The sequence below is a fragment of the Salmo trutta genome, chromosome 32 (assembly GCF_901001165.1).
Source record: "Salmo trutta chromosome 32, fSalTru1.1, whole genome shotgun sequence".
NCBI classification, from domain to species: Eukaryota; Metazoa; Chordata; class Actinopteri; order Salmoniformes; family Salmonidae; genus Salmo; species Salmo trutta.
The window spans coordinates 27424975-27439082 of NC_042988.1; the positions used below are offsets into that span (position 1 = coordinate 27424975).

General features: G+C 43.7%; 1 protein-coding gene and 1 long non-coding RNA gene across 2 annotated transcripts in view; one reads left to right on the top strand and one right to left on the bottom strand.

Moving 5' to 3' along the window:
• Positions 1 to 14108, top strand: part of LOC115171600 (uncharacterized) — a 332786-nt gene that overhangs the window by 266337 nt on the left and 52341 nt on the right. The window lies entirely within an intron of this gene.
• On the bottom strand, positions 8618 to 10466 carry LOC115171613 (uncharacterized). The gene is made up of 3 exons (XR_003871224.1): positions 10358 to 10466; positions 9913 to 10033; positions 8618 to 8701 (listed from the first exon to the last, which is right to left on the bottom strand). It is a non-coding gene; the product is annotated as an uncharacterized LOC115171613 (long non-coding RNA).

Sequence of the window (14108 nt, forward strand, 5' to 3'; positions counted from 1 at the left end):
GATAAGTTCCTTTCCTGAGGATGGCTCACCTCTCACAGTTCTGGGTGACTTTAACCTCCCCACGTCTACCTTTGACTCATTCCTCTCTGCCTCCTTCTTTCCACTCCTCTCCTCTTTTGACCTCACCCTCTCACCTTCCCCCACTACTCACAAGGCAGGCAATATGCTTGACCTCATCTTTACTAGATGCTGTTCTTCCACTAATCTCATTGCAACTCCCCTCCAAGTCTCCGACCACTACCTTGTATCCTTTTCCCTCTCGCTCTCATCCAACACTTCTCACTCTGCCCCTACTCGGATGGTATTGCGCCGTCCCAACCTTCGCTCTCTCTCTCCCGCTACTCTCTCCTCTTCCATCCTATCATCTCTTCCCTCTGCTCAAACCTTCTCCAACCTATCTCCTGATTCTGCCTCCTCAACCCTCCTCTCCTCCCTTTCTGCATCCTTTGACTCTCTATGTCCCCTATCCTCCAGGCCGGCTCGGTCCTCCCCTCCTGCTCCGTGGCTCGTCGACTCATTGCGAGCTCACAGAACAGGGCTCCGGGCAGCCGAGCGGAAATGGAGGAAAACTCGCCTCCCTGCGGACCTGGCATCCTTTCACTCCCTCCTCTTGTGACGACCCTCCCGCTCTGTCTGCTGTATTTTCTCTCTTTGCTCTTGTTCCTTATTAGGATGCCAGTGGGCGGAGTTGGAAGGGTCGTCAGCTTGATGGGAAACACCTGGGCTCGGGTGTGTCCCAGGATAAAGACAACTCTTCCACAGTCTTTGGGGAAACTCTCTCCATGCAGACACCTTGTTTTTGGTTGTGCTAGTTATGGTATCGAATAAATATATATTTTTGATACTCCTTGTCTCCACGTTGTCTCCCTTTTGTTGCGAACTCTGAGCCGGTTCGTAACACTCTCTACATTTTCCTCTTCTGTCTCTGCTGCTAAAGCCACTTTCTACCACTCTAAATTCCAAGCATCTGCCTCTAACCCTAGGAAGCTCTTTGCCACCTTCTCCTCCCTCCTGAATCCTCCTCCCCCCTCCCCCCCTCCTCCCTCTCTGCGGATGATTTCGTCAACCATTTTGAAAAGAAGGTCGACGACATCCGATCCTCGTTTGCTAAGTCAAACGACACCGCTGGTCCTGCTCACACTGCCCTACCCTGTGCTTTGACCTCTTTCTCCCCTCTCTCTCCAGATGAAATCTCGTGTCTTGTGACGGCCGGCCGCCCAACAACCTGCCCGCTTGACCCTATCCCCTCCTCTCTTCTCCAGACCATTTCCGGAGACCTTCTCCCTTACCTCACCTCGCTCATCAACTCATCCTTGACCGCTGGCTACGTCCCTTCCGTCTTCAAGAGAGCGAGAGTTGCACCCCTTCTGAAAAAACCTACACTCGATCCCTCCGATGTCAACAACTACAGACCAGTATCCCTTCTTTCTTTTCTCTCCAAAACTCTTGAACGTGCCATCCTTGGCCAGCTCTCCTGCTATCTCTCTCAGAATGACCTTCTTGATCCAAATCAGTCAGGTTTCAAGACTGGTCATTCAACTGAAACTGCTCTTCTCTGTGTCACGGAGGCTCTCCGCACTGCTAAAGCTAACTCTCTCTCCTCTGCTCTCATCCTTCTAGACCTATCTGCTGCCTTTGATACTGTGAACCATCAGATCCTCCTCTCCACCCTCTCCGAGTTGGGCATCTCCGGCGCGGCCCACGCTTGGATTGCGTCCTACCTGACAGGTCGCTCCTACCAGGTGGCATGGCAAGAATCTGTCTCCGCACCACTTGCTCTCACCACTGGTGTCCCCCAGGGCTCTGTTCTAGGCCCTCTCCTATTCTCGCTATACACCAAGTCACTTGGCTCTGTCATATCACATGGTCTCTCCTATCATTGCTATGCAGACGACACACAATTAATCTTCTCCTTTCCCCCTTCTGATAACCAGGTGGCGAATCGCATCTCTGCATGTCTGGCAGACATATCAGTGTGGATGACGGATCACCACCTCAAGCTGAACCTCGGCAAGACGGAGCTGCTCTTCCTCCCGGGGAAGGACTGCCCATTCCATGATCTCGCCATCACGGTTGACAACTCCATTGTGTCCTCCTCCCAGAGTGCTAAGAACCTTGGCGTGACCCTGGACAACACCCTGTCGTTCTCCACTAACATCAAGGCGGTGACCCGATCCTGTAGGTTCATGCTCTACAACATTCGCAGAGTACGACCCTGCCTCACACAGGAAGCGGCGCAGGTCCTAATCCAGGCACTTGTCATCTCCTGTCTGGATTACTGCTACTCGCTGTTGGCTGGGCTCCCTGCCTGTGCCATTAAACCCCTACAACTCATCCAGAATGCCGCAGCCCGTCTGGTGTTCAACCTTCCCAAGTTCTCTCACATCACCCCGCTCCTCCGCTATCTCCACTGGCTTCCAGTTGAAGCTCGCATCCGCTACAAGACCATGGTGCTTGCCTATGGAGCTGTGAGGGGAACGGCACCTCCGTACCTTCAGGCTCTGATCAGGCCCTACACCCAAACAAGGGCACTGCGTTCATCCACCTCTGGCCTGCTTGCCTCCCTACCTCTGAGGAAGCACAGTTCCCGCTCAGCCCAGTCAAAACTGTTCGCTGCTCTGGCACCCCAATGGTGGAACAAGCTCCCTCAACGCCAGGACAGCGGAGTCAATCACCACCTTCCGGAGACACCTGAAACCCCACCTCCTTAAGGAATACCTAGGATAGGATAAAGTAATCCTTCTAACCCCCCCCCCCTTAAAAGATTTAGATGCACTATTGTAAAGTGGTTGTTCCACTGGATATCATAAGGTGAATGCACCAATTTGTAAGTCGCTCTGAATAAGAGCGTCTGCTAAATGACTTAAATGTAATGTAAATGTAATGTAAATGGGATACATGAGGAACAATTCTAATGATGTATCAGATAATAACACAATGAAACACCTGGTGTTAGTTTTGTTGATTCACCAACAGGGGGCACTCTCTCTCCATATGAATAAAATAAAGACCAATAAAATAAAGACCAGAGCCCCACCTGTTTTGTTCCCTCAAAAAATAATAAGAAGAAGGAGTCGGAAGTTTACATACACTCAATTAGTATTTGGTAGCATTGCCTTTAAATTGTTTAACTTTGGTCAAACGTTTCAGGTAGTCTTCCACAAGCTTCCCACAATAAGTTGGTTGAATTTTGGCCCATTCCTCCTGACAGAGCTGATATAACTGAGTCGGGTTTGAAGGCCTCCTTGCTTGCACACGCTTTTCCAGTTCTGTCCACAAATTTTCTATGGGATTGAGGTCAGGGTTTTGTGATGGCCACTCCAATAACTTGACTTTGTTGTCCTTAAGCCATTTTGCCACAACTTTGGAAGTGTTCTTGGGGTCATTGTCCATTTGGAAGACCCATTTGTGACCAAGCTTTAAATTCCTGACTGATGTCTTGAGATGTTTCTTCACATAATCTTCCTCCTCATGATCCCATCTATTTTGTGAAGTGCACCAGTCCGTCCTGCAGCAAAGCACCCCCACAACATGATGCTGCCACCCCTGTGCTTCACAGTTAGGATGGTGTTCTTGGGCTTGCAAGCCTCCCCCTTTTTCCTCCAAACATAAATGGTCATTATGACCAAACAGTTATATTTTTCTTTCATCAGAAAAGAGGACATTTCTCCAAAAAGTACCATCTTTGTCCTCATGTGCAGTTGCAAACCGTAGTCTGGCTTTTTTATGGCGGTTTTGGAGCAGTGGCTTCCTCCTTGCTGAGTGGCCATTCAGGTTATGTTGATATAGCTCTCGTTTTACTGTGGATATAGATACTTTTGTACCTGTTTCCTCCAGCATCTTCCTCCAGCATCTGTCCATTGCTGTTGTTCTGGGATTAACCTGTTGGGGATAGGGGGCAGTATTTGCATGGCCGGATAAAAAACGTACCCGATTTAATCTGGTTACTACTCCTGCCCAGTAACTAGAATATGCATATAATTGTTTGATTTGGATAGAAAACACCCTAAAGTTTCTAAAACTGTTTGAATGGTGTCTGTGAGTATAACAGAACTCATTTGGCAGGCCAAAACCTGAGAAGATTACAAACAGGAAGCGCTCTCTCTGACTGTTTCTTGGCCTTCTTGATCATCTCTAACCAAAACAGGGGATCTCTGGCATAACGTGACATTTTCTAACGCTCCCATAGGCTCTCAGAAGGCGCCAGAACGATGAATGGTGACATTGCAGGCCATGGCTGAAAAACATTAGCGCATTTGGATAGTGGTCGATCTGAGGACAATGACACTGGAGGCGCGTGCACGATCCGGCACCATGTTTACTTTCTCTCTCTTTGAACGAAAACAATGACTCCCGGTCGGAATATTATCGCTTTTTTACGAGAAAAATTGCACAAAAATTGATTTTAAACAGCGGTTGACATGCTTCGAAGTACGGTAATGGAATATTTAGACATTTTTAGTCACGAAACGCATCGGGCGCGTCACCCTTCTTTACCCTTCGGATAGTGTCTTGAACGCACGAACAAAACGCCGCTATTTGGATATAACTATGGATTATTTGGAACCAAACCAACATTTGTTATTGAAGTAGAAGTCCTGGGAGTGCATTCTGACGAAGAACAGCAAAGGTAATCAAACTTTTCTAATAGTAAATCGGAGTTTGGTGAGTACCACACTTGGTGGGTGTCAAAATAGCTAGCCTGTGATGGCCGGGCTATCTACTCAGAATATTGCAAAATGTGCTTTCACCGAAAAGCTATTTTAAAATCGGACATAGCGAGTGCATAAAGGAGTTCTGTATCTATAATTCTTAAAATAATTATGTTTTTTGTGAACGTTTATCGTAAGTAATTTAGTAAATTCACCGGAAGTGTTCGGTGGGAATGCTAGTCACATGCTAATGTAAAAAGCTGTTTTTTGATATAAATATGAACTTGATTGAACAAAACATGCATGTATTGTATAACATAATGTCCTAGGATTGTCATCTGATGAAGATCATCAAAGGTTAGTGCTGCATTTAGCTGTGGTTTGGGTTTATGTGACATTATATGCTAGCTTGAAAAATGGGTGTCTGATTATTTCTGGCTGGGTACTCTGCTGACATAATCTAATGTTTTGCTTTCGTTGTAAAGCCTTTTTGAAATCGGACAGTGTGGTTAGATTAACGAGAGTCTTGTCTTTAAAATGCTGTAAAATAGTCATATGTTTGAGAAATTGAAGTAATAGCATTTCTAAGGTATTTGAATATCGCGCCACGGGATTACACTGGCTGTTGAGTAGATGGGACGCAAGCATCCCACCTAGCCCATAGAGGTTAATTTGCACTTTTCACACCAAAGTAAATTAATCTCTAGGAGGCAGAACATGTCTCCTTCCTGAGCTGTATGATGGCTGAGTCGTCCCATGGTGTTTATACTTGCATGCTATTGTTTGTACAAAAGAATGTGGTACCTTCAGGCATTTGAAATTTGCTCCCAAGGATGAACCAGACTTGTGGAGGACTGCAATTTTTTTCTGAGGTCTTGGCTGATTTATTTTAATTTTCCCATGATGTCAAGCAAAGAGGCACTGAGTTTGAAGGTAGGCCTTGAAATACATCCACAGGTACACCTCCAATTGACTCAAAGTATGTCAATTCGCCTTTCAGAAGCTTCTAAAGCCATGACATCATTTTCTGGAATTTTCCAAGCTGTTTAAAGGCACAGTCAACTTTGTATGTTAACTTCTGACCCACTGGATGTAACGGCCGTCGAAAGGAGTAGACCAAGGCGCAGCGTGGTGAGTGCTCATCATTAACTTTTAATAGAACACTTTCAACAAAACAAGAAAACAAACGACAGCTAAAACAGTTCTGTCAGGAACATGAACTAAACAGAAAGTAACCACCCACAAAATCCAAAGGAAAACAGGCTGCCTAAGTATGGCTCCCAATCAGAGACAATGATAGACAGCTGTCCCTGATTGAGAACCATACCCGGCCAAAACAAAGAAATACAAAACATGGAAAAAAGGACATAGAATGCCCACCCTAGTCACACCCTGGCCTAACCAAAATAGAGAACAAAACCCTCTCTATGGCCAGGGCGTGACACTGGAATTGTGATACAGTGAATTATAAGTGAAATATTCTGTCTGTAAACAATTGTTGTAAAAATGACTTGTGTCATGCACAAAGTAGATGTCTTAACCGACTTTCCAAAACTATAGTTTGTTAACAAGAAATTTATGGAGTGATTGAAAAATGAGTTTTAATGACTGCAACCTAAGTGTATGTAAACTTCCGACTTCAACTGTAGATCCGCTGAACGCAGCTCACTCTCCAGATCCCAGTCACCTGAATTCTGATCACCTGTTCACACACCTGTATGTCATTTACACGCACTATTTAGTTCAGTTCTTTGAACCCCATCATTGTGAGGTATTGTTTGTTTTGTTACACGGTCTAGTCAAAGCGCTGTTTATTTCCGTATTCGTTTTCCTGTGTATCGTAGTTTTTGGCCATCCTCACTAACAAAGCCTTTTTGCCTTTTCCCCGCCTGTACATTTGCCTATCAGATTTCCTGTCGTCCACCTCTTGCCTGATTACCCGGACTACGTTATTAAACTTTTTCCTGCCTGTACTGATACCTTTTTGGAGTCCCTGTGTATGACCTTATGCCTGTCCCTGGACCCAGCTATCTGCCTCCTCCTGTGGTCCTTTGCTAATAAACACCTGATGCGGCCTGCGCTTGAAACCAGCACTCTGCCTCCCATTGTAGTCATTAAAGCCAGAAGCCTTTTTTCCGGTGAGGGCAGCCGCAGTGGAGCAGGAGGAAATCTTCAAGTTCCACGGCGTACACATCACTGACGATCTGAAATGGTCCACCCACACAGACAGTGTGGTGAAGAAGGTGCAACAGTGCCTCTTCAATCTCAGGAGGATGAAGAAATTTGGTTTGGCACCTAAAACCCTCACAAACTTCTACAGATGTACAATTGAGAGCATCCTGTTGGGCTGTATCACCGCCTGGTACGGCAACTGCACCGCGCTCAACCACAGAGCTCTCCAGAGGGTGGTGCAGTCCACCCAATGCATCACTGGGGGCAAGCTACCTGCCCTCCAGGACACCTACAGCACACGAAGGCCAAAAAGATCATCAAGGACAACAACCACCCGACCCACTGCCTGTTGAAGGCGAGATCAATACAGGTGCATCAAAGCTGGGACCGAGAGACTGAAAAACAGTTTATATATTGTATTCTATTCTATGCCACTCCGACATTGCTCGTCCTTGTATTTACATATTCCTTCATTCCATTATTTTACGTTTAAGTTTGTGTATATTGTGTATTGGTTTGAATTGTTGGATATTACTGCACTGTTGGAGTAAGAAACCCAAGCATTTCTCTATATTCACAAAAACATCTTCTAAACATGTGCATGTGACCAATAAAATTTGCAGCAGCAGACATGGAAGGAACATGGTTTGTGTTGAAGCTGAACTGGTGGGAGATGCTCTTGTCTTGTTAGACATTGTTTAAGTAGGGAAAGGTCCAGAGGGTGGATTTGCATTGATATAAAGATATGGGGGGGGGGGTATACTGTAGCAGTGGGCATAGTGAAGCACTTATGTTTTGATTAAGAGGGTCAACAATTAAGGACATGTATTTTTTATGGAAACCATTTTTCATACCTTTGAGACAATGAGCTCCATGTTGACTGTCTCAATGAGCAGCAGGTAGCCTAGCATTGGGCCAGTAACCAAAAGTTTGCTGCTTTGAATCCTTGAGCCGACTGGGTGAAAAATCTGTCGATATGCCCTTGAGCAAGGCACTTAACCCTAATTGCTCCTGTATATCGCTCTGGATTAGAGCATCTGCTAAATGACTAACATGTACTCTTTCAGAGTTTGGAACTTGTTTTTACATGTTATATTATGTAGAAATAACAGCTTGGAGCTTTAGACTATTTTGTGCATACATATATTTGTCTACGCTCATCATTCAATATCATACCAAACTATATATACTAAATTCATCATTCCATGAGGGGAGTTGGCTTTTATTTTATTAAGGTTAATATCGCCCACTCCTGGTAGATACATAGAACTCCTACTGTTTAAGGGGTGAGTGAGTTTTAGTATAGGTCTGTTGGTGGTTTGTATCACTGTGGAGGCGAGCACAAAAATACACAGCTGTGTCTTCAGCCTGCAGGTTCTGCCCTGTTAAAGTCACAGTATTGCTGGAGGAGTCTACTGTGAGGCTGAACTTATTTTTCAGGGAGTCTTTGTGGTGTGTTCCTCCAGTATATTTCATTCCAATCCACTCCAGTCCTTTCCCTGCAGGCTGTCGGATCCAAGATGTCCAATAGCTACCTACAGAATATGAGACCTTACAGGAGATGGTCAGTGGTTGACCTGGCTGGACGGTCATAGAGGCTGGCTGAGTGAGTTCTTCACACTGAACACCTGAGAAAATAAAACCACAACATTAAAACATTAATGTTAGTCATTCCAAATAGCATTATACACAAGTTTTAACAAGACTAAAGCCATTGTTAATTGGCATGTTTATCCCCCAAATCCAGAGAAACTCACAGGAGGCAGCTGCCAGCAGCAGCAGTAATGATGCAGGGAACATGGTTTGTGTTGAAGCTGAACTGGTGGGAGCTGCTCTTCTCTACTCTCCAGGACTCAGAGTGCCTCTAAAGACAGACCCTGTTTAAGTACCGAAAGGGTCAGAGGGAGGGTTTGCATTGACGTAGAGAGATGGAGGGGGAGAGGGGTATTTAGGGAAGAGAGAATACAGTAGACGGCACTTGACAAAAGTAATTGAGGTATTTTCTGTGTCACGTGGTTCATGCCCATATATGTACATCCCTGTCTGGAAGTTCTCACGGTATCGAGTGAGTGTTTATGTAACCGGAGATTGCATCTGTTTATGTTAAAGCCTGTGTTTACATTAAAGCTGTCAAGGTGATTGATGGGTAGCGACTTCGTTGAACTGTGGAATGTGTTTGAACATTTGATGCATCTGTTTAGGGTAAAGCATGTGTTTACATTAAAGCTGTCATGATGATTGATGTGTAGTGACCTTGTTGGACTGTGAATGTGTTTTTGAACGAGTATGGCCCCTGTTGTATATGAAACAGTAATGTCCGGGGTAGGTCAGCCGGAGTATAAGTAAGAGCTCTGAACACTACGAGCGACCTCGAGAGATAAACCCCAGAACACTAAAGAAGAAAGGAATTAAACATGGCTCCTAGACCAATTGTGGGTGTATTGTGTCCTTCGTGTCAAGAACACAGTGACAAAACCATCGAAGCCATTCTTTGTGATGCCCCTGATTGTTTTAATGGAGTGCTGGTTATGAGTGACGGTCATATGGGTTACATTTTCCAACCGGACGATTCAACTGTGATGATTTTCACAAACAGCTGCCTCAGCACCCTTTTCAACCAAAATCAGGGCGTTTTTCTCTTGCGTTGCGGATGAGAGAATGGCTTAAGATACACCTTGCACTATGCCAGATCGAACCGGCCCTGAGTGGGACAACCCTGCCTGGGTACGCATTGGAAGAGGAAGTCTGCGGGCGAGATGATTTGAAAGCCATAAGAATCTCTTCAGTGGCGTATAGTCCAGACTCCAAAGTGACAATTTTAGGTTGTGCCGAATTCGATAGTTCAAATGCAACCAAATCAGTTAGTTCGTATGTATTTTCAAAAGCCTGCACGGAGGTCAACTATTTTGTGCCTGTCTTTAGCTTTAGGTGGGGAGATTATCATAAATTCTTTGACATGTTGAAACAAGTGGAAAATCTTTTCCAACATCGTGAACAGTTACGCCGATGGGTGCTTCTATCCTTAAGACACAACCGTGGCCTAAAGGTAAGAAGGTTGATCTATCCAGGGAAAGAAAACATACGGAACCTGGATGGAGCGGGATATTGTGCGGGGAAGAGACAATGTCTGAACAGCCACATCTTGAAGATGGGGATTTAGAGACTGATGGAAGTGTTGGTTGACCATAGAGCCTCCCCCCGGTCCTTTTCTGTAAGAAAGGAATAGCTCAATAAAATCGTGTAACAGTTATGCATTTCGGTACTAAAGATTTAAAAATGCAATTTACATTGAAAGAAATATAATGCAATCTCTGTCTATGTACCTCAAAAGGTTGGTGTGTGTGTGTGTGTGTGTGTGTGTGTGTGTGTGTGTGCGTGCGTGTTCGTGTGGGTGTGTTTGTGTGGGTGTGCGTTTGTGTCTCTGCATGTCTGTTTGAAACAATGTTTTTTTCTAGTCAATTCAGCAGTAGGGGGGCATATGTACATAAGGAAATTCAAACAACAGTTGTTTTTTTCCCTAGCATCTCATTTACCTTCAAGGGGCTGAAATATCTGTCTCTCTATGGCTCTGGGTGTCCCGGTGTCAGGTTACGATCTGGGTTTACACACAGAGAGAATCTTGAAAATAATCAAAATGCCTTATTTTATATGAATACAGTCTTTCCTACAACTGACAATTATAAATATAAACATTTAATGGGTATTAAAGGGTAGTACTGTGTGGTAATAATATATATAGTATAACATATATTTTTTAATTTTTGTGTATACAAACATTCTGGCATGGTTAAATATTGCATAGTAAAATTGTTTAAATAATTATAACATGTTTAAAAGGTCTGTACTAAAGATTTATAATTAAATAAAGTGTTTTAAAATTGTATCTTACCTTTAATGAATGGAATCTCTGTCTTTCTCTCTCTCTCTGTCTGTCTCGGTTTCGCAACACAAGAGAAAGGATTCTGGGAAAGATTGGCACGTGTGTGTGTGTGTGTGTGTGTGTGTGTGTGTGTGTCTGCATGTTTGTTTGAACCAATGTTTTTTTCTAATCAATTCAGCAGTAGGGGGCTATATGTACATAAGGAAACCACAAAACAGTAGTTTTTTTCCGAGGATGTCATGACCTCTGTCTTAGCCCACCAAGTGAGGGGATGTGTGTGTGTGTGCGTGTGTGCGTGTGTTTGAACCAATGTTTTTTTTCTAATCAATTCAGCAGTAGGGGGCTATATGTACTTAAGGACACCCAAAGAGCAGGTCTTTTTTCCCTGGGGTGGGGATCAACAAAAAGGTTTATTACCCTTTACACCCCAGGAGAGCTGCTCTCGTGGGGGTGGCTGTCGCAGTCAATCAAGCCATCCTCTTTTTGAAAGGGTAATTGTACTCTTTAAGTTGGGCCCTTTACTTATGGCTTAAACAGATCCATTTTTACCCCCCTTAATAATTAATGCAGTGGGCTAAATCAGGTGTTTCTTAGTGGTCACATTACACACATGGTAATGGACTTAAAGACACCAGTAACATGTCAGATACAGTTTAAATGTATTACATTTTGAGTTTCCAACCCAATATACCACTTTAAATACATCACAGAAGACTGAAATGTAACAAAATGCCTATTGAGCTGTACACTGAGACCCTCAGTCGGTGAATATTCCCCCTTGAGTGATTCCCCAACATCTTGTCAACAAGTCCCCCAAAAATAGAGCAGATATTTCATACCAATCTATATTTATAGACATTTTGTCCTTAACAAGGCCTAGGAGGCCCCTACAGTGTCCACAAATCTCTCCAAAATGTGAAATATTTTAGGCATCTTTATTTTCATGCGTATAACTTGTCAAAAAGTATTTTTATTACCAAATTCACATTCTTTAGTGTAGGCATACCTTTTTTTTATGATTTCATGACTGTTTGGTATTAGATCCCTGAATGGTCAAAAACCTCTTCAAATAGAAGTATGTTTGTAGCACAAAATATCTTACAGGTAGGGCCTCTTTGACTCTCTCATCATGTCACAAGTGAACAGGCTCCCAGAGGCAGGGCCATAAAAGACCCCAGCTCTCTCAACTGCCCCTCCCCTCTCCAACAACCATCAGCCCAGAACAACATGAAGACAGAACAGCTACAAGATAATCTGGGAATCCTTCCTTCCTCATGGAGTTTTTTGAAGGTGAGTTGAATATTCAATGTGATGTTTGTATATAGATATATATTATTTAAGAAAGATATGTCTTAATTGTTTTCACTGACATGTATGTTTAAAAAAAATTAAGGTTATTGATCCATTGAACAGTAACCATTGTTTTTATTCATACTGTTTGTAAACAATAGCTTCTGCCCTCTTAGGGTCTATTTGACCCTCTTATTATATCAAACCTCTCAGACTAGAAGCTATGATTAGAAAGTATGATTAGAAACCATGGCAAACTATGTTGGGGCGGCAGGGTATCCTAGTGGTTAGAGCGTTGGGCTAGTAACCAAAAGGTTGCAAGTTCGAATCCCCTAGCTGACAAGGTACAAATCTGTTGTTCTGCCACTGAACAAGGCAGTGTTCCTAGACCATCATTGAAAATAAGAATTTGTTCGTAACTGACTTGCCTAGTTAAATAAAGGTAAAATGACTTTTTTTTCAAACTATGATAATAAACTATGAAGACGTGTGTGAGTGATGATCTATTATTTAATTGTGTAATATTACTCTCTCTCTCAATGTACAGTGAGGGAAAAAAGTATTTGATCCCCTGCTGATTTTGTATGTTTGCCCACTGACAAAGAAATGATCAGTCTATAATTTTAATGGTAGGTTTATTTGAACAGTGAGAGACAGAATAACAACAAAAAAATCCAGTAAAACACATGTAAAAAGTTTTATAAATTGATTTGCATTTAATTGAGGGAAATAAGTATTTGATCCCCTCTCAATCAGAAAGATTTCTGGCTCCCAGGTGTCTTTTATACAGGTAACGAGCTGAGATTAGGAGCACACTCTTAAAGTGAGTGCTCCTAATCTCAGCTTGTTACCTGTATAAAAGACACCTTTCCACAGAAGTAATCAATCAATCCGATTCCAAACTCTCCACCATAGCCAAGACCAAAGAGCTCTCCAAGGATGTCAGGGATAAGATTGTAGACCTACTCAAGGCTGGAATGGGCTACAAGACCATCGCCAAGCAGCTTGGTGAGAAGGTGACAACAGGTGATGCGATTATTCTCAAATGGAAGAAAAACAAAATAACTGCAATCTCCCTCGGCCTGGGGCTCCATGCAAGATCTCACCTCGTGGAGTTGCAATGATCATGAGAATGGTGAGGAATCAGCCCAGAACTACACGGGAGGATCTTGTCAATGATCTCAACGCAGCTGGGACCATAGTCACCAAGAAAACAATTGGTAACACACTACGCCGTGAAGGACTGAAATCCTGCAGCGCCCGCAAGGTCCCCCTGCTCAAGAAAGCACATATACATGCCCGTCTGAAGTTTGCCAATGAACATCTGAATGATACAGAGGACAACTGGGTGAAAGTGTTGTGGTCAGATGAGACCAAAATAGAGCTCTTTGCCATCAACTCAACTCGCCGTGTTTGGAGGAGGAGGAATGCTGCCTATGACCCCAAGAACACCATCCCCACCGTTAGACATGGAGGTGGAAACATTATGCTTTGGGAGTGTTTTTCTGCTAAGGGGAAAGGACAACTTCACCTCAAAGGGACAATGGACGGGGCCATGTACCGTCAAATATTCTGTGAGAACCTCCTGTCGTGGATGGGTCGTGGATGGGTATTCCAGCATGACAATGACCCAAAACACACGGCCAAGGCAACAAAGGAGTGGCTCAAGAAGAAGCACATTAAGGTCCTGGAGTGGCCTAGCCAGTCTCCAGACCTTAATCCCATAGAAAATCTGTGGAGGGAGCTGTTGCTAAACGTCAGCCTCGAAACCTTAATGACTTGGAGAAGATCTGCAAAGAGGAGTGGGACAAAATCCCTCCTGAGATGTTTGCAAACCTGGTGGCCAACTACAAGAAACAAGGGTTTTGCCACCAAGTACCAAGTCATGTTTTGCAGAGGGGTCAAATACTTATTTCCCTCAATAAAATGCAAATCAATTTCTAACATTTTTGACAGGTGTTTTTCTGGATTTTTTTTTTGTTATTCTGTCTCACACTGTTCAAATAAACCTACCATTAAAATGATGGACTGATCATTTCTTTGTCAGTGGGCAAACGTACAAAATCAGCAGGGGATCAAATACTTTTTTTACCTCACTGTGTACCATTTCACTC